A 21,756-nucleotide genomic window follows, 5' to 3' on the forward strand; every position below is an offset into this window, starting at 1 on the left:
CCGGGGCTTTGTTCGAGCACGATAATGGTGGTGTACATGCGAGGGTATTGATGCGCTGTCTTCTCAGAGCTTTGTTTGCTGTTATATACGACTCCCCGACCGGGATGTTATCAGACGCTTCTCCTCCCTTCTCATTCAGAGCGTGTCTGCTTATCACAGCAGGCCTCAGTGTGGTCAACAGCAGCATTTAACCCTTCGATGAAGCCCTCAGCTCCCCACACAGCTCGCGCTGCGGATAGCTGACAAATTAAAGGAAAATACTACCAGCTGACTCTGTAAGTATGGTTTCATCCACTTAAAGAGAAGGATCAGTTCAGTTTTGTAGACACAATCAACACCTCCATCCAGTGATGTGAAGCAGGTTGGAAAGAAGAATCATGTTCATCCCTGCAGGAGTGGTAAAAGGTTCTTATAAAGCACGAGTAGTAGTTTTTTACTATATCTAAGCGCTTCAATCACTGTCCGATGAACGCATCAGGAATAACTTGAGGTTCAATATCTTGCCCAAAGATACTTATGCATCCAGATTGGTGCAGTCAGGGATCGAACCAGTGACATTCCAGAGTAGATGAACAGCTCTGATCAGTTTTAAAGCAGGACTCACAGCCTGAGGACTGAATCTGAGTTTCTGTGGATTTTATTTCCAGTGTTTGGTGTATTTTTCCTTCCTTCTTTGATTCCAGCTCCATGTTAAGTGTTGGGTGCTTTCTCCATTTCTGGTTTTACTTTGACAGTTTCCTTGTTGTAAACGTTATATTTTTGGATTTATTCATCGTCATTTTAAGCTCACTAGACTTTTTGCTTGTTTATTAGTTACTCCTGCATTTTGAGTTACACTCCACACAGAAACAAAACAAGTCAGAGCAGATTTAAAGCTTTCTTTTCGCTGCATCTTGATCCCAGGATCATCCTGTAGTCATATTTTATGTGATGTCCTCAGTTCTGAGGCGCCAGTTTGTTCTCACTGTGATGGATCCATCACTGATGCTCACAGCAGGTCAGAGCAAAGCCATTTCATCTTTAAACTGTTTCTCTAAACATATTTTCAGCCCTGAAAGTTTCACGTGGAGATCTGCTGTACAAATGAAGCTGTGAGGGCTCAAAAATGCTGGAAAATAATTGAAAAATGTCAAATTTGGACCCGGCCTCTGTGTCTCTGGAGGGCCTGAAACAGTTACTCAGTTTTTGTGCTGTAAAATATTTCACAGCTTCATTAAATAAAGTTATCAATCAGCTGATTCTGGGAGCTTTTCTTAGATTTGGTTTATATGGAATGACCGTTTAGCCTGTTCTGTTTCCCCGTCCTTCCTCACGTCACGCTGTGTGTCTCTTTGTGTCTCTTTGTGTCCTAAATAAAGCACTTTGAATGTCGTGCCGTAAACACCGCCGCCACCACTGCAGATAAACTTCTTGTGAGACTGAGGTTACAGCTGATATCCGTCCATCCAACCCCGCCAAACTCACCCCAAACGCTCATCTCGCGGTGATGCATTAGAAGCAGGACTGTCCAATAACACGCCGGCCAGGCCGGACTGTGTCTCCGTGGTGACGGCAGGACATCTGCATGTTGGCTGGTGGTGAGGGTCCGTGTCACGTCCTGCGCTCTGTGTGCTGCATATTAAAAGCTTTATGGAAGCAATTAAATGTGTGCTTAATGGCCAGGAGTTGGCAGAATGATTGTACAATTGAATTAGCAGTTATGATGGCCGGCATTACAAGATGAAGTAAATGCAATTACCTCAGTCCCCCCCCCCGTCAGGTTCAGCAGCATGATAGGACTTAATTAGCTCTTGTCACATACACTTTCCTCCTGATCTAATTCCCTGGCAGCCCAAAGTGGATCGGAGGCAGTGCCGGCCCTCTCTGTCCGCCTTCACATTGATGTTCTCAGGGGCCATTTTCCTCCATGATGCATTGGAGCTGACTCATCCCAATAATAATAATAATGGCTGCACAGAGTCCAAAGGAGAGGCAGCTTCCTGGATCATCTCTGCACACGACCAGCAGGCTGCTTTAATACTTTCAGGATGCTGGAAGGAGATTTTATAAAGACTTTATGAAACAGAGGAACATTTTTAGTCTTTTTATCTGTTTTAGAGCCAAATTTCCATTAGTTCTCTGCACTTAGATACACTCCAACTTATGTTTTAATTGTAGTTCATCCTGTCCAATTTCTGCAAAAGCCTGCTGTATTATTCACATATTGGGTATTCCTGTTTGTCTGCCCAGAAATGGATCAGATCGACTGTTTCTTGTCCGAGCGTCTAATGTGTTGGATCAAACTCTCATCTTCTTAACAGGCTGCACTTTTTTGCCTCTTACTAAAAATCTCAACCTCTCCAGTTTTATTTTAACAGCTCGGGAACAGCACTTTTTCCACAGCTAGTAGTCCAAACCCTGCAGAAACATAATAATAATGACTAACCTCATGCTGTGGATGGATCATCTCAGATGTTCTCTCGGCTAAAGTTGGGTCCTTTTCAGCATCTTCTTTCAGCTGCGGATGGAAACAATCAGCTGCTTCTCTATTCTGACTGTTAGTGGCATCGTGGGAAAGAATCTCAGCTAATCAACTTTTAAGATACTGTGTTAAATATGTAAGGTGAAGCAATTTTTAAAAACTTTTTGGCTTGAGGAATATGCCTCAGTGTCCATCTTTGAAAACTGCCCTGGTCAAAATATATAGAATATAAAAAACGTGATGAAACTACTTTGATGTTACCCTGACATCAAATTAAATCCTCAAATTTCATTTAGCAAAGCTGGAGCTCCACCTTCTTGGACCCTCTGTTAGTACATTGACCTCACAGCAGCCATATTTTTGGTCACATGATGTCATTAAAATGCTCTAAAAGGCTCCAACAGCACAAATACAAATCAGAGGTCCAGTTCAGGTGAAGCCTAGCATACAGCTAGCAGTTACAGCCGCACATGTCACTATCGACCTGTCAGTCGAAGAGGCCACGCCCCTAATAATTCAATGTTACAATGTTGCAATGTTAAATGTTAATGAAATTATAGCAGGTGAGTTATAAAAACAATCCCCTCCTGTACAGTTGGTTATGAAGTAGGAAACATTTTGTGCTTTGACAAACAAGAATATAATTTAAATGTGAATAAAAAGTAGAGGATCAATAACAGAGCCCTGTGGAACACCACAGCCTGTATGAAAACAGTCTGTGATGGTCTGGTCTGGTTTTTGTTACTCATGGTAATCTCTGGTGGTTACTGCTTCCAGAAAAACTCTGATTTTGGTGTAAAATACGTCAGGTCAGACCTTTAGATATCATTACATATGTGGACTCATGTTTTCCCACTATTATTAGAAGCAGACATCCTCCTCCTCCTTTTGCTGTCATAACATGATGGAGTGACAGATAAGATTCAGCTTCAGTACACATATTGAGCATCATGTTGTGATGTCCTCCTGTAGGAGGTCAGGGAGATCCGCTCCGTCAGCGGTAGACTTCCTGTGCCGTTCAGTGTAAACCGAAGGAATATGAAGCCTGCGAGGACTCAAACGGAGGTGAAATGAATCATACTCTATGTCGTCTCAGGTCTCTCCGGAGCCTCGCTGCTCTCCCTCCTCTCCCACAGAAACCATTGATTAGCTCTTAGCCGTGCTCATTTGCCAGCGATCGAGGCTCAGCCAGTGTGAATGTGGTGTCCTTGCAGATTTAGTGGTCACTTCTCTCAACTTTGCCCATTAACCTGAGTGCAGCAGGCAGTTTGCCCCCCTCCCTGAGCACCGCAAGAACATTTATTACCCAGGGACACTCTAATGGATCCCAGTTAAGGTGTGTTAACAATTTTTCTATTGATTAATTGGAAGAGAATCATAGCCAGACTAACTTAGCCCAGAAGATTTAGTGGCTTTTAAGGTAGTAGCGATGAATATAATGCTTTAGAAAGAGCTTCTGTACATTATATATATGACACCTGCTACATTAAGCTACATTAAGCTTTAATACGTCTTCATTACTGGCACTCTGCCCAACCCCTTCAAGGTTGAAATAGAGATCCACCTTTCATTATACCACCCATCATGGCTCTATGGAGAGATATCAAATAATAATGGAACTGTTGAAACAGTTCTGCCTCAGTTGTTAATGTTAATCGATGTATTAAATATTAAAGATTTCCAGACTTTGAACTGCTGCCACGCTTCTCCCATCAGGACCACTCCAACCACTGCAGCCAGCTAAACGCTCATCTTCCCGGTAATTAGGTAAAGTAGAGGATGATGGCGACCCTGTGACCTTTAACCCCCCCCCCCCTCCTCTCCATGATACCGCACAGTGCTGCTGAAACAAGGAGAACTCAAAGACTCGTTTCAACAGGTCAGACAGAAGAGAGGAAGATTTAACTGCAGGTTTCAGAGTGTTAAAGGCTGACCTGATGAATTTTAAGGCCTCACATATTTCTGTTTTATTAATGGAATAATAACACGGAGGATCAGATTCACAGGAAATTTAAATAAAACCTGTTTAATGTACTCATGATTATTCATAAACACAAGAAAACACTTTTTTTTCGAAAAATGTCAAAAACTTGTTTTAAACTAAAGACTTTGCTAATATTTTTTCAGCTAATAACAACCTGAATTCATGTTTTCATATCCTAATCCGAGCTGCACACTGGACTTCCCCGAGAAATTAGAGAAGCGCTAAAACTAACGTAAATAACTGCAATTTGGTGTCTTAACCCTTTACAGCCGATCGGAGCGGGCACGCTCTGTTTTGCGTAACTATTTTTAAATCCCGGTAGCACTGCAACCACGTAAGCTAGCGCAAAATTTTTTTTTGCATATGAAACCGGAGGAGTTGTACTCACATCTTATGCCATCAGCTTGTCCTAGGTCACGGTTTCCTTCCACATATAGCTTTGCAAAAACTGCATAAAAAGCGCTTGCAGGAACAAAAACATAATATTCCAGAAACACGCTGTGCCGGTCCGATCAGCTGTTCATAACACTTCCTACGTTGGAATAGACGTCAGCACGAACTTTTGCATTTCCGCCATTACCTGCCCGAAACCGGAAGTGACGTCATTTTCGCGGAAATGTAGTCTTTTTTACTATCAGGCCCTCAGAGCCTATACTCGTCTTTTTAAAAGTTATCTCTGACTTTATGACTTTCTGTGTCGTTTCTGGGATGCTTAGGACTCATATTGCACTGCTGGAAATAGTTTATTTTGATGCATATGCTGCTTTTTTGCAAATTTGCAGTATAATATTTATTTTCGTTTTTCCTGCAGTGTATAAAAATTGGTGTATTTCAAAAATAAAACTAGGAAGACACTCAAAATAAATTTCCTGTGGTGGGAAACTATTTTGTGCAACTTTTTTGTATTTACAGTTTTGAGGGATAAGCCTCTTAAATTTCTCTAACTAGAAATATATGTTAAAAAACAATTTTTTTTGTAGTTTATTGCACTTTTTTGCAATTTATGTAATTACTATGCACTTAATGAATACATATGATTAAAATCTGGGCTATAATGGTTGTATTGATGTATAGCAACTTGAAATGCTCCCAAAAATGGCTCCACAGCAGGTAAAAATATAATATAAGCTCTGGCGGACTTGGTTCTATGGTAGGTCTTAAAGGGTTAATGAAAAATAATAATAATAATAATTTACTTTTTTTTTTTTTTACTATTTTTTCAGCTTTTTTGTAAAACAGTACATTTGAAAATTCATAGATACATTATATTTTAGCATTAATAACTATGTTTATTAGTCAATTTATTTTATTTTGCACATACTGGAGGATGATGCCAGTGATTTTGGTATATAAAATGCTGGTAATTCAGGCCAGCTATGGCATAAACCTTACATGCTGTCATTCTCATTCCATCAGAACATTCAGTACAATTCAATCAATTGAATTGTATTAATTTAGTGCCAAATCACAGCAGCAATCATGTCACGGTGCTTTTCTGAGGCTGATCTTTTAAAACTTGTGTTAGATATTTTTCCAGAAGTTTCCAGGCTGAAAACATGAAACCACCAGAACCAGAACCTGGCACTGATGGTCACACCCTGAGGAGAAGACCAGGCTCCAGCATGCGGATGACCTTTGCCTTCTTGAAAACATGACTGAAGCTGCATTGAGTGGAAAGTGGCGTATACCTTAGCACCTCTAGCTCGAGGTCATACATATCGAAGCCTGGTTCTTCTCACCTAGGTTGGCTCTAACACTGATCATGCAGAGCTCAGCAGTCACACTAAGAGAAGACTTGGTGTCTACAATAGCTCCAATTTACAGCAACAGTAATGTCAGGCTGCTTTATATCAAAGGCAAAGCACCTGACAACAGTGGGAAGGACGAACTCCCTTTTACCAGGAAGTGACCTCCAATAGAACCAGGATCAGGGCACGGCAACCTGCTTATTATTTCAGGAATACTTGAATCCAAAATGACTTTTTAGTTGGAAGACTTCTTAGATGATCTGACTCTGTGGCGTTAAACTCCTGGCAGAAAGTGGAGTCTAGAAGCTTCTGTGACTCATACACGAATCCTTCAAGATCCAAATGTTTCGTTTCTCTCATCACTTCAAGCGACTTCCTGTCATGTGCTCATGCTTCTGCACACGTGCGTTCACTCCGAACAGTCCAGTGAGGATTGGTCCATCAGATCAGGACACACAATCTTCGGGATGAAAGAGACATTCTGGCTGCCGCACACGACGCCGCAAAAATAAACGTCTCGCAGCGAGCTGACGTCACGTTGGCGAGGAGCAGAGGTGTGCTCGGTGCCCAGTGTGTGGAGAGAAAACAGTTTCCCCTGCAGGACGCCCCCGCCGCCCACATGCTCAACCCCAAACCTCTGTTTCTCTTTCCCTTCGAGCATCCAGAGCCTTCCTCATGTTTGCTCTGCAGATCGTTTGATGACAGCGAGTGGCGGCAGCATCCAAAGTCAGCTTATGATTCTTTCATGATGTCTCATCCTAGAAATATAAGTCAGATTCAAACAGTTATCAGAGCTTCATGCATGTGGTTAGGAGACACATGAAGGAGCCGTCACATTACTCCAGTCTATCCTGATTAAAAGGCCGCTTTCTCCCAGGTTTTCTCCTGGTTCAGTCGGACCTCAGCGCATACATGCCAATCCTCCCGATTTTTCCGGGAGAATCCCAAATTTCAGTGCCCCTCCCGAAAATCTCCCGGAGTCACCATTCTCCCGAATTTCTCCTGATTTTCTATCTGAACAACAAAATTGAAAAACCATATCCCAGAATTCATAGCGCGGCCCAGCCAATTCCAGTTTCCAACAATGGCCGGAGCTACTTAGTTTTAATATTACTCTTATTTCTCTTTCTGGGTCACAAAATAAACTTTTAACATATTTTCAGGCGAGAATGTAGCTGTGTAAACTTGAAATATCTGAGCCGGCGAGAACAGCAAACCCCCGCGTTCTTTCACTACTCAGGTTAAACATGATATCTAAGTCGCTCAGATAACTTAGAAATGTTATTGTTTGGCTTTTGTGTTTTATTTGTTCATGAGTAAATCAGTTTGGCTGAGACTAAAGTTATTAGATTAGATTAGAATCAGAATCAGAATCAGAAAGGGTTTTATTGCCAAATGTTGAGCAGGTTTACAACATTAGGAAATTGCTGCGGTGCTTCAGTGCAAACATGCTGTCATAAATTGCGCTTAAATAGACATGAAAAAAATAAAAGTAAGAATAAGAATTAAAAGTGCTACGTAGAAAGATATATACATGAGTGCAGGTGGTGATCAGTGCCAACACATGGAATCATGCAGTGAACACAGCGTAGGGTCATGTGTTAGTGGTGGGGACAGTCGTACGTTTATTGTTCATGTGTCCAACAGCAGAGGGGAAGAAACTGTTCTTATGGCGAGAGGTTCTGGTGCGAATGGACCGGAGCCTCCTGCCTGAGGGGAGCAGGTCAAACAGACTGTGTCCAGGGTGAGAAGGGTCAGCTGAGATCCGAGCTGCACGCCGCAGTGTCCTGGAGGTGTACAGGTCCTGCAGAGATGGGAGTCTACAGCCAATCACCTTCTCAGCAGAGCGCACAACACGCTGCAGTCTCTGTTTGTCCCTGATAGTGGCTCCAGCGTACCACACGGTGATGGAGGAGGTGAGGATGGACTCGATGATTGCAGTGTAGAATTGCATCATCGTCCGTGTTGGCAGGTTGAATTTCTTCAGCTGCCTCAGGAAGTACATCCTCTGCTGGGCTTTCTTGATGATGGAGGTGATGGTGGGCTCCCACTTCAGGTCCTGAGTGATGGTGGTACCCAGGAAGCGGAATGAGTCCACAGAGGTGATGGGGGTGTCAGTCAGGATGATGGGGGGAGTGGGGCTGTGTGCTTCCTGAAGTCCACAATAATCTCCACTGTCTTCTGGGCATTCAGCACGGGGTTGTTGTGGCTGCACCAGGACACCAAACGTTCAACCTCCCTCCTGTAGGCAGACTCTTCCCCGTCCGAGATGAGCCCAATAACGGTGGTGTCATCTGCAAACTTGATTAGCTTGACAGACTGGTGGATGGAGGTGCAGCAGTTGGTGTACAGGGAGAAGAGCAGAGGAGAAAGAACACAGCCCTGAGGGGAGCTGGTGCTGATGGTCCGAGAGTCCGAGACATTCTTTCCCAGCCTCACATGCTGCTTCCTGTCCGTCAGGAAGTCAGTGATCCACCGGCAGATGGGATCAGGCACATTCATCTGGGAAAGCTTGCCTCGGAGATGGTCTGGAAGGATGGTGTTGAAGGCAGAGCTGAAGTCCACAAACAGGATCCTGGCGTAGGTTCCTGGGGAGTCCAGATGCTGCAGGATGAAGTGTAGGGCCATGTTGATGGCGTCATCTACAGACCTGTTGGCTCTGTATGCAAACTGCAGGGGGTCCAGGAGGGGGGCCGTGAGGGTCTTGAGATGGGAGAGAACTAGGCGCTCAAATGACTTCATGACCACAGATGTCAGAGCCACGGGTCTGTAGTCATTTAGTCCAGTCATTAGATTAAATAAAACTTTATTAATCCCTCGGGAGGGTTCCTCCTTGGTTTTCACACAGCTGAATAAACGTCAAAGAGAAAACTGATTAAACAGAAGTGTGAGATGGTCAAGAATTTACGCCAGTGTCCTGTTATATTTTAGATAGCAAGGAGCAGACGGCAGAGTTTCACTCCACCGAGAGAGCTGGTGACGTAATTCTGAAGGCTAGACCGTCCAATTTCACAGTCGCTCACTTCCGGCCTACCCAGCTTTCGGAGGACCCGGCCCACTTAGACTGCGAGGGCCGGGTCCTCAGGTGGATGCAGCCTCTGAATTTGGACACCCCCAAGTTTCCAGCCGGACAATAATAACGGTGAAATGTAATTTATGTTATCCAAGTTTTATCCGAGAAAACGTTTTTTGTACATATACGTATATCACCCCCCCCAACAGCCCTTTTGAATGTCTCCCTAATTCTGAGGTCTCAAGGTTGGCAGGTATGCCTCAGCGATCTTCACAGATTTACTCATAACAAGGTTTAATCATCTGTGGAAATCACAGAAAGTTAACAGAAGCCAAAAAGATGAAAACCCCCCCAAAACAAATAATGCTGAAAAGACAAGCTGAGGGAATTCAGACAAACCCGTATTCGCACACAGAGCCTTCAGGCGTGGAGTCACAGCCTTGTTACCCAACATGGTTTTAATGTTTTAGATTAAAAAAAGAATTAGAAATCTGAAGTTTATGTTGATGTTTTTGTGGATAAATTGTTCTATAGTTCACAAATAGGAAACTCTGAATGGCAGACAGCATGTGTGCTGATTGGAGGAGCTGCTGGAAATAACAGGAAACTATAGGACCAGAAATATTCTGGAAACTCATCAAAACCCCTGGAAAACCAAAGCTGTAACAGCTGTCCTGCTGTTTTCACTGTAAAATGCTGGGTGGACGTTTGCCTCCTGTTGTGGACTTTCAGAATCACCACCCTGTGTCTTCCCGTAATTACCGCAGTGTATGTAAGTATATCCTCCCTAACGGGCACAAACATCATCACATATACTGTGATTATTAATATCTATGTCTTTAAGACAGGCTTATTATAAATCAGACTTCTTTGGATTTTTCTTTTATTCCGTTCGTGTCATTATGGTTCCCCTGCCAGTCGATGTCACGTTCTCCCTTTGCGTTTGTTTCATGTGTCATGCATGTTGTCTGTATGTAACTTAATAGTCACAAAAGTTTATATCTGCAATGAAATTTTGGTTGATTCAGCTCTAAATGTGGAATGAAGAATTTGAAAAAGCACCGCAGGCCTGGGAATGTGTATTAAAATTATGCTAACACGTTCCCAGATGATTTAAAATGAGTTAAGATCCACGGGTGCATTTACACTTCCAGTGACTCCAATCATTTTATTATTGTATTGAAATGTCATATTTGGCTTCTGAATTTAGGAGGTTGTTTTTAAACACCGTTGTGTCTTCTACATTTTTTTCATGTCTTTGTTTAAAGCAGATGGTCACGAGTCTCGTGGTTGTGATGCTAATATCGTTTGCAATATTTTGCTTTTTTTTTTTTTTTTTTTTTTACACCTTTGTAGCTTTGCACATTTTAAGTGTTTGGTTATTTTTGTTCATGTTTGTCATATGTGGTCGTGTTTGTTGTTGTGCTCGGGTCTTCCATGTTTTACGGTATCTTCCGTACTTGCTGATGTTGTCTGTCATAAGTTTGAGTTTGTGTTTTTTTCCAAAGACGAACATTTTCAGGATTTTCTCAGAGTTGCACTTTAAAGCTTTAAAGTGAAGGTGAGCTGTAATGAATGGTGTAAATAAAAAGCGGCGGGCTTGTGTAACGGTGCCGTCGGTGGAACCAGCATGCAGTTTGTGGTTTATAGATGTAAAAAAAAAAAAAAAATCAGGACGAGGACGCTGCAGCTGCTGACTCGGACGGCTTTAAGAAATAAGTGAAGGAAGAGCGCTTCGTCCATTTATCGTTTAATGCCACATTAGCAATCTGCAGCGTTGCGGAGTCGCTGCCAGTGGAGGCAGCTCCGGGCAGATGGGCCGGCCTGTAAGATAGATCCACTGCCACATAAATCCCCCACCGCCATCACAAGCCAACCGAGAAACAGCACTAACAGCGTGTTATGGCGGGTCCGGAGCCGCTGCCAAAAGCAGCAGTTCATGCTTTTTCCCTGTTCAGACATTTGAGCGATGGACTCAGATGTTACCTCTCATTAGTATTACCGGACAGCAGAAACAAACAGAGAGCACTTACTGTCAGGCAGAAAAGGATAATCACGCTGCAGATGTGCCGAGCGCTTCTCCTTTGTCCTCATCGGGACAGCCGCAAAGCTTTAATGGCCCTAATGAATCGGCCGTACGCCCTCTCAGTCAGAGGCGTCACACGGATTTCACGCCCAAAATATTTGTTTCAGTTCACAGTGAAACCCTCTGCAGCAGATTCACACACACGTTGAGTCTGTCGAGGTCAGACTGCAGAGAACCAGAAGGACGCCTCAGCTCCAGGTCACCGTCGACCCGGGAACGCTCCAAACCACAGGAGCTTTGTCTGAAACCAAAAGATGTTACCTTTGAAATCAAGTGCATACATTCACTTTGGAAAAGCACCTTCTCTGTTTGATAAAGATTTACCAAACCCAAACCTGGGATGAGTCACCTGACCGGCCCATGTGCTTCATAATTAGCATAAAACTGATCCGCCCATCATTCAGCACTCTTTAAATGATCCTTGCTTCAGATGATCATTGAAACAGAAATTAATTAGTGGCCAGTAATGATGTAAACAGTGTTTTTCTCCCATCCAAACATCCAGGATACAACCAGTCTCATATTCTAACTGAGAGACATAAAACTGCTTGGCCTCTCAGGTGTTCAAACAGGTGAAATGTCTTTAAGAAGCGCTGATTTCAACCTGAGCCTAGACTAGTTAGACTTTTACAGACAGTTCAGTATGACTGTGAGACAGTCCGTAAACATACTGTGAGTGTTTACGGTGTTAAGAGTCTTTAACATGGACAAATATATAACTGGAGCTTAAATGAGCAGCTGGAACATGGTGGGCCTCAGCGGCACGTTTATCAGGTTTAAATCATCACTGACAATATTTTTGACCCTATATTTATATCTGCGATAAATTTGACTTAACAGACTCAAAGATGTTTAATGTCTATCTATTTTTCTTCATGTTTTCAGTTTATTTCGGGTCAGTAAGCATATAGTAAAGTCTAACATTATTATTTTAATCCTTGTGCCTAGTTTGCTATGATAACCTTGGTGTTTCCTGGTGGACCAATCAGCGAGCTTCATTTGACCCAGGGGTCTGAAGCGTTATCTGGAAGCCCGCCCCTCAGAGAGCAGAACAAGAGTATCTGTGACCAGCAGAGATTTGTCGAAGTCGTTTCATTCCGTCTCAGCCGCGGCCACAATTGACTTGTCATGTATTTTCCAGCTAATTAGCCCTTTAAAACGAGCGCCTATGTAAAGCAGCCATTGATAAGAACACAGCGGTAAATTGACCGTGAAATGCTGCCATTCATTCGGGGACAATGACCCCCTGTAGCGATAATCGGGATTAATTAGAGACTGTTAGGGGAGAGTGATGGCGGGGCGGCGTGCATGCTGGGTAGATAGCAGGGTTTCTCCCTTAAAGGGCGCTGTGATTGGCCAGTTCCTGTGAATGTGCTGGGGTTAACTAGCAGGGATGGGAGGCGATGTGGGTCTGAAAAGAAGGGGCTGCATTTTAACAAAAGGTCATTAGAAAAGCCTGGACTGCTCAGTTTAAACACCCGCACACCGCCCAGGGCCTGAAGCTGAATATTCAGGAAGATTGACCAAGAACCATCAGAGTTCATCACACAAGCTCTGAGCACAGTAATGGTACCCAGCATGTTTCTTCTGCAAGTGGAGGAATAACGTCGTCTTTCTCATGAAGGGTGAGGAGCTGAAAGTGCTGAAAAAGCCCCCCACTGTGTGTTTAATGGGGGAGGGTGAGCTTTGAAGCCAGCATGTGGTGACAGCATCTTCACTCAGGCCTATAAAACCTCTGCAGGCAGATATCACTGCGACTCAGACCACAACACAAAGACAAGACACGCCCCTGACATTTAAAGCCCCGCTGCCCCATAAAGAGGCCGATAAAGCACCGAAATACCGAACGTGGGAACGCTCCACTGCACCTCCCCTGCAAGTGTCCCACATCGCATCCACCTTTCATCTAAGAACTGCATCATATGGTGCAGGTGAACTAAGTGTGTCAGGTATGAGACACACCTGCTCAGGTGTTTCCATCATCAGTGCTGCGGAAACCCTGACACTTGGTAACAATCAATAATCTGAAAATATGGAATAATAATGTTGAATAAACAGTTAAAATCATTAATAAAGTGTTGGAATATTTAGGGCTGCCACAAACGATTATTTTGATAGTCGACTAGTCACCGATTATTTTTGCGATTAGTCGACTAATCAGATCGTGCATCCATTGGACGTAAAACTACAGCTTATTGCACCAGCAGCATCTGCTCTTATATAACTATCATTAGCTTACAGCTTTAAGTGTTTCAGGTCTCTGCTAACTAAAAATAAAGTCAAGATGATAGTTTATTAAATTTTAATGAAATTTGCAGATTGTTTCGGTGAAGTTTAATAAACTCCTTGCTATCTAAAATATAACAGGACACCGGAGTAAATTCTCGAGGATCTCACACTTCTGTTAATCAGTTGTCTGCTTGACGTTTATTCAGCTGTGTAAAAACTATAACTTTAACCTCAGCCAAACCGATTTACTCAGGAACAAATAAAATACTAAAAAAAAAAGCCAAACAATAACATTTTAAGTTATCTAAGTGACTTATATATATTTAACCTGAGTAGCGAAAGACGGCGGTGGGTTTGAAAACGATTTGCGGGGAGTCCGGTGTTCTCACTGCGCTAGTGAGCCTAGCCCCCGGCTCGCTAATGAGCTAGTGGGTAACAGACATCTCCGAAAACGTCGGAGCGCTTTTGAAAATATGTGGTGTCCTGATAAACTGAGCAGATATTTGAGGTTTACACAGCTACATTCTCGCCTGAAAATATGTTAAACGTTTATTTTGTGACCCAGAAAGAATAATAAGAGTAACATTAAAACTAACTAGCTGCCGCCATTGTTGGAAACTGCGCTGGGCCGCGCTATGAATTCTGGGACACAGCTGCTGCTTCTTCTTCTTCTTCTTCGGGGTTTAACGGCAGCTGACATCCTTGTACATGCAATGCTGCCATCTTCTGTTTCAGTCCGTTATTACACTCTTAAATCCTACTACTTATTCCAGCTTCAAACGACGCGTCGACTATTAAATCAGTCGTCGACGATTTTGATAGTCGACGTAATCGTGACTAGTCGACAAATCGTGGCAGCCCTAGGAATATTAAGCTAAAATTATAAACAAACTTAAAGCAGTGTGCAAAAGCCTCGGGCCAGCCCTCACTTCTTTATGTTGTGAAGGAGAATGAGAAACATACATGTAAATACAGAATATGAGTCTAAAATGAGCTTTAAAGTGAATCTGCAGTGTGAGCAGCTTCATCCTTCAGCTCAGTGTGAACTGTCTGAGCAGCTCTCTGTCATCTCTGTGAGGATCTTCAGGAACAGTTTTCCAGGCTTCTTGAAGGACATTCAAAGCTCTTCTTTGGGTGTTTCTGCCTTTTGTTATGTTCTCTGTCAGGATGATCCCAAACTGCTTCAGTGATGCTGAGGTCCAGCTCTGGGGAGGCCCATCCATGACTGATGGTGTTCCACTGTGTGTTTCTATCCAGGTATGCTTTCACTTCACTGGCAGTGTGTTTGTGATCATTGTCATGCTGAAACATTAAGGTGCTGATAATTAGATGTTTGCAGATGTTTCTGTAAAGAGGATCAAACTGATGGTATTTTACTGATTTTATGATTCATTATTTGTCAAAAATCTCCAACACTGACTGACATGCAGCTGAAACCATGACAGAGACTCCACCATGTCTCACAAATGGCTGCAGACTGTCACTGTTGGACCTCCTCCCTGTACATACTGACTATGATGTCGATCCATCTCTCCATCAGACCTGTTCCTCTGATCTTCAGACCTCAGCCTTTCCTCCTGTTCCCCATCTTTAAAAATGGCTTCCTGGCAGCTGCCCTTCACTGAGACCTTTCTGATGATTCTTCAGTAAACAGCAGAAGATCAGCTGAATGTCCAGATCATCTTTCAAGGCCTGTGCCAGGTCTTTCAGATATTGTTCCTCTGCTGTAGAGTTTTTAGGCCTCACACTTCTTCCATCCAGTTTCCTCAGATTTTTAAGCACACACTGTACATCTGCTGAGATATGCAGAGTTTTAAGCTAACTGGCCTTTGGGAATCACCTTGTTGAGGCAAAAATACTATTTTCTGTCAAACTGTTTTCCATGTGTCATAGATTCAGCTAAAATGTGAACAGATGAAGTGTTTGTGTGACAGGTTGCTGGGAACAAAGAGCTAAAAAATCTCATTTAAAACTTGCTCTTTCCTCAGTTGTCTGTTATTTTTTGTGCCTTTTTATGTTTAAATGGTTTGTAGGTCAGAGTTCAGAGGTTAACAAACAAAAATGTTCCTGTGAAAATGTTCAGGTACAAGGACTGGACTGAAAATAAGAGAAAAAGCAGTAATAAATTTGGGCCACCCACAGTTCTCCATGACTTTTGCACAATACAGTTAAAGGTATACAGAGATGAAAAGTTTAACATGCAAAAGAGTATAAATTATGAATAAACAGCGAGTGTCACGAGGTCGGTAAGTCGAGATTATTTCAGGAACTTTGAAAGTCAGAACGTGAGAAGTTGATCTTCTCTTACTTCATCTCCTTTCCATAAACATGATGCTCCTGCTCAGGAGTCTTGCCTCAGTGTGATCGGGGAGTGTGGCGTTTCGCCATCATGTTCCTTGCTGTCAGCAATGCAGTGCGGCGTGATCCCCGCTGGCTCTGCTGGTTTCTCTGAGCGGGCGGAGCTGGTGGTGGAGCGCTGACAGCGATGCGACAGGCCGTGGGACTCCCCGGGGAGCTGTGAGCTCTCCTCTGCTGCAGCACAGAAAGGACTTGTCTCTGCTAATCGAGGCCTGCTCGGCCTGACAGGTAATGGGGCTGTGGGGGGCGAGGAGGGGGGAGATTGGGCCCTGCTCTGCTGCAGCCTCCAATCTCCTGGCGCTGTCTATGCAGGCTGGCGGTTTAATTCACTGACCATTAGCCAGCAGATTTGTTATTGCTCACTTTTAGAGGCACTGACAGAAGGCATTCGAGCCGGCCGACGGCTCCTCCGCCGGGAATTACAATGAAGGATTTGGCTTCTGCCGCTCTCTTCCCGAATCCTTCCCGTCTGGCTGGAGTGTGGGAAGCCACTGCATCCACCCGCTCACCTCATCATTCAAAGCATCATCCTCCATTCTCCTTGGTGTGTCACATCTGCAGGGGCTGGAAATTAGCAGAGGGCATTCCTAGTCATGGAGCTCCTGATTTGTCAATCACTTTTCAATTAGCAAATGAGCTCCAGCACCACAAAGGTAGCTCCCGGTCACAGCCAGGAAGAGCTGAGCCAGCGGGAACATCCACTTCTTCACAAACAGCAATGAAATTAACTGAATATAACCAAATCACCATTAGAGATCCATCAAACGGTTCAAGTTGCGAAGCGGGGCCTCCAGACGGCCGATAAGTGACTCCATCCTGATTGAGAGGAGAACTAAAGAACGATGAAGCAGCTCAGAGAGGCGGAACGAGAGAGCAGAGCAGCTTTAAACTATAACTTCATACAAGTCCAGGTGAGAGGTGGATGTTAAAGATGAACTGCCAAATGGTTTCCCGATGACTAAACCTTGTTTAAAGATGGAAGTAAATCAGCTAAAAGGAAGTCACCGTTTTCACCTGTTCACCACTCAAACTACACCACCTGAACGAAAACCTGAACTCTTAAGGTTCAAGGTTCAAGGTTCTTTATTTGTCACATGCATAGTTATACAAGTATAACACACAGTGAAATGTAGCCTGACACGCTCCTCGACATGTGCAAAAATTGGGGGGGGGTGTAGAGGAAGAACATTATATAAATATATATATATACAGACATATAGTATATACACTGGGTGAATGTGCAGTAGTAGCAGAACTGTTCAGTCTACTCAGCAGCTGCTTATTTAGATAGAACCTTTCTTATAAAAATCTAACAATCAGACGATTTTAACAGAGACAGAAACAAATTACTCCATAACTGAAGCAGAAAACAGAGACTGAACTTTTTGGAAACCAGAGTCACGTGTTTTTGTTCTGACGCGGGCTTTGTTATTGGTTTAGGCAGTGTTGGCTTGTCGTGGATGGGGAATTGGATGAATAGATGAATTGGTAGATGGATGGATGAATGGATGGATGAATGAATTGGTGGGTGGATGGAGTATAGATGATATTTCTGCTGAGACCGACTGCAAGGACTGATTGTGCAGACTTCCTGTCTGGTTTCAGTTTCAGGTAGAAATAATCAATAATCAGTGACGAGCATCTGATCGAAGCTCCTCTGGTGGATGTTTGATCTCCTCCACGGGTGGGAATGGGAAATGAAGTGATCCGTTTCTCCTCCTCCCTCCTCTGTCAGCAGCGCTGACCCTCTCTCCCTCACCCTGACAGAGGCTGCTGAAGGACGTCCTGATTGGCTGATGCTGCACTTCCTGCCTGCCGTCAGTGCGCCCGTTGCTGCCAAGGTGTGAGAGGTCCGGGCCGTCACGTGGAGCGTTTGATGAAGCAAAGGAATCGATGGAGTGAGGAATGATGAAGAAATGAGAGGCGGAGACAGACAGACCGCAAAAACGAGCGTGTCACATTCGTGAGCAGAGGTGGAGCGGGGTGGGGGGAGGTTCAAAATGCACAGAGAGGAGGGGGAGGGAGGTCATTGATAACTTAGATGAAGCTGCATCTGTAGCTTCGTGCATCACATCACAGCTGGCTTCATTATTCTGAAGTTTGGAGTAAATTGCGAGATTTAATGAGGAGGTTTAATTAATGAAGTTATTCCAGGGCGAGCCTCGTGTCCCTCTAATTCGCCTGTTTGCGAGGAAGCTCCACCTGAGCGCCGAGGGCCTCAAAGAGAGGCCGAACAAAAACAAGCCGACGGGAGATGATGGATGATCGGGTGGAATCCTAAACGGCTCTCTGGTTGGCTGCCAGCCGCTCTGGGTTTATTTGTCTTCATATCGGGCCGAGTCTGTGTTTATGTTCGCTCTCTGGAGAAACCACATGTCCTGAGAAATGACTCGGCCCACCAGAGCGAATACAAATATGAACTCCTGCTCATCTTACCCATCATTTGTCTGAATTTGGGAATAACGCGGGAGCATACGTCACCCCGAATGACCGACAGGTTAAACGAGTTTACGCTGAAACTGAAGCACGAAGCTCTCTAAACACAAATCTATGAAACCTGATGTCTCTGTTCTCAACCCTCCACCTACTCTGATTGCAATTGTTTGGAAGTTAAAATAAGTGCTTTCAGGTATGAATGAGTAAGTTTCGATGAGGGGATGTGAATTCAGGCCCAAGCTTTTTTTAAAAATAAAAACAGGAACATCAATGAGAAACTTAAATGAAGAGTATCAAACTGAGCAGAGATTATTTTCGTCTTTCTTTTAAAAACTGTGAGATTAATCAAAGCCTCAGTGCATCCATCCTGTGGACAACATGCTGTCCACGCCAAGCTGTTTGAACATCTATCCTTCCACCCGATCTCCGGACCATAAACTCTCTTTCTTTTTTTAAATCATATCTCTAAATCCATCCGTTTAGAATTGCTATCCTTCATCATAACACAGTCTTAGTCTACTACTACCTTGATCAGTTTTATTGTTTTGTGGTTTCATATTCATGTAATTCTTTTAATTTGGTGTACTAATGTAAGGTGAGGGATGAGTGAACTTGGAGTGCCTGTAACTCTAAAAATATTCAAAGAATGAAGGTAAAATTCTACAAAGGGTACTGATTTTTCTAAAAGTGAAGATGAACCAGAGATGGTGTCAAAATGAATCAATGGATGGATGATTTGACGGTTGGTTGGATGGATGGATGAATGGATGGTTGGATGGATGCCTGTGTGTGGAGATCAGAATTAGGCCTCCTCCATTTCCAGGTGCATTGATTTATTTCCCATCATTAATGAACTTTGCTGCAGCTCCACCTGTCAGGCTTGGCCCAAGCGGGTCAATAACAAGAAGAAACTTGATGCTTAAGTGATTGTGCGGCGCTGACCATTCGATATATCCGGACAAATGTCAGCTACTTGTAATATGTTGATTGTGCAGGCCTGATCTGCATAGGCACTACGTTGAGCTGGGCCGCGGGAAATTCTTGCCATAAATATTTCATGCAGAGGTGACACTGCCTGAATAAAGCGACACAGGAGGGACTCTATGGGCCGAATCGATGAAGCTGCTTTTAAAGGGAGACAGAGATTTCAGATCTGCCACAAACACGCTTTACACCGTGATGGCCCACACGCCAGCGTTTAACAGAGGGAATAGGCTGACATGGTGTTTGCAGGCTCTGCACTGATGTGTGAGCGGCGTGCAGGGAGGTGGGGGTCGGGCGGTGTGTAAACACTTAAGGTGACTAAACTGCTGGCTCGAGTTTTCTGGCCCAAAGCAGAAATCAGTGCGATGGATCGGACGGGAGAGATTTAGTTGCAGGTGGCAGAGGTCGGTGGATTGTGTATTCTGTGCAGTCAATAATAAAGTTAGGACTTATGCCTGCGGAAAGTTAATGAGCGATCACAAGGACCTTGGAAAGTCATTTGCATCTGGGCATGAGCTCCTCACTTTGGCTGGGAAAGGTTCCCCAGGGACATGTGGGAGGTGTGAAAGGCACCACCGCACTCATAACAATCAGACTTCAGCACCACCATGACTGAAGGTGGCGCTACGAAACATAGAGGGTCATTTTTACAAAGCTGTATAAAGACTGCAGGAGGCTGGAAAACACTGACAGGTACAGTCAGTAACTAATAGAGCCAGGAGGAGGAGGAAGAGGAGAAACAGGAAGAGGTAAAACTTCAAGACAGCTTCGGAAATTAAAATTTTTACTGCCGGTAACCAAGCGATGCAAAAGTCTGGATTTGCTCCCGGCCACGTGGCAGTAGCCACGTCATCACCTTGGTAGCCAGCCCTGGGCCTCGTTCCCCCTCCCCCAAGGGCCCCGCCAGCTTCCAGACCGCCACAGTGCCCAGTTGCCGAGGGACCCAACGAGAGTGAAGCGGCTCCATATGGAAGCGATTCATTCAAGGTGGTGACGTGCTCACTCTTTGATGTGGATACAGAAGATGGTCCACCTCATCTGCTGCTCAGCATCATTTCACCCACCACTCGCCACGCCATCGCTTCGTTTATGCTGGATTTAAAAGCTGTAATTAACACCTTTATTAACGCTAACACATCACACTCTGTATGAAAGACGCTTGCGGGATTAATGAAAATCCTGTGCAATCAGGACACTTTTTAGCTCGTTGCTTCACCCTGACTTATAATCCTTTTATATTTGCCCACTGTTTTCTTTGGCTTTGACACATTTGTTGTCCTGAAATCTAGAAATTTACTTGACTTCATAATTAATCAGCAAAAACATTCAAAAAAACATGGCTGCCTGAATGTTTGTTTTATATTAACATTATATTATCAACATATGATAACAGATTATTATGGAATAAATACACACAGCCACCCCAGAAAATCTGATTGAAACACTGAAGCAGAACATCCTTGATCTGAAGTTTCACATCCACTCGTTTGTTTTCCATAAGTTGGATGAGCAGTTAGGAAAATGGATTTGTGCCCTGTGAAGTGTTGCAGGTATATCACCCGCATGCCAAACTTTATGTACAAGTCCATAAACGGTTATGTGTTCAGCTGTAAATGTTAATAAGCAGGAAAAACGTCTCTTGGTCCAGATGTCCTGAAGCTCTCTCACACAACATAAAACAGTTCGGTGATGAATTAAAGTCCTGATGAAGCAGGATTTCCTCACAATCTGGCAACCCAAATGTTTTTATCCATTAATGATAAGCGATCTATAAAGCATTACCAGTGATTTATTCACTGTTGATAAAACCATTAAGTTCAGCTTGTTAACGTGCTGTAAACAGACTCTGAGGGATTGTTCAAACAACAGAAATATAAACAAGTAAAAACTATGTGAGATGCTGCTCAGACCTCTGTGTGAGGACAATACTTACAGCCCCATGAACGAATCAGGATGGGAGACTGAGTGATGATCTGCTAAAAGTGTTTGAATCAACTTGAGCTTCACCTCTCACCTGAAAACTTTCTTTGGGTCTAAGAGCTGACCAGTCTCAGGTGTTTAACCTTTAGTGTGGCCGTCACCTTGGTACCTCCACACTGGAGAGCCAGAAGGACAGGAAAGGACTGAGCTGTGCACCTGAAATTAAAGGAGATGGTTTGTGTGAGGAGTAAAGAGGCCATCTATCTATATCACTGTGAGCAACAGGAGGACGGTGATGGCCTCTGGCTTTTCACCCCTGAGGCTGGGTTTGTGTTTCCTCCTGGTCTAAAACCAGGGTTGTTTCACAAATAAGGTCAGTGTGTTAACCACTACACCAGACTTCATGCATAAAAAGCTGAAATATACACATTAGAACTAAAAGCTAAAAGGTAACCCGTTGAGCTTGAACGGGAAAGTTTTCCACAGTAACTGCTCGTCTTGTTAAATTGTTAATCACTGTGATTAATAACGTTTTTG

At 43.7% G+C, this 21,756-nt stretch overlaps 1 long non-coding RNA gene across 1 annotated transcript; it reads right to left on the reverse strand.

Moving 5' to 3' along the window:
- Positions 1-443: 443 nt before the first annotated feature.
- LOC120730431 lies at positions 444-21,620 on the reverse strand. Its single transcript, XR_005695107.1, has 3 exons — positions 21,314-21,620; positions 2,426-2,497; positions 444-2,030 (listed from the first exon to the last, which is right to left on the reverse strand). It is a non-coding gene; the product is annotated as an uncharacterized LOC120730431 (long non-coding RNA).
- Between the last annotated feature and the right edge of the window lie 136 nt (positions 21,621-21,756).

Source organism: Simochromis diagramma, unplaced genomic scaffold, assembly GCF_900408965.1.
Source record: "Simochromis diagramma unplaced genomic scaffold, fSimDia1.1 OVJJ01000293.1, whole genome shotgun sequence".
NCBI classification, from domain to species: domain Eukaryota; kingdom Metazoa; phylum Chordata; class Actinopteri; order Cichliformes; family Cichlidae; genus Simochromis; species Simochromis diagramma.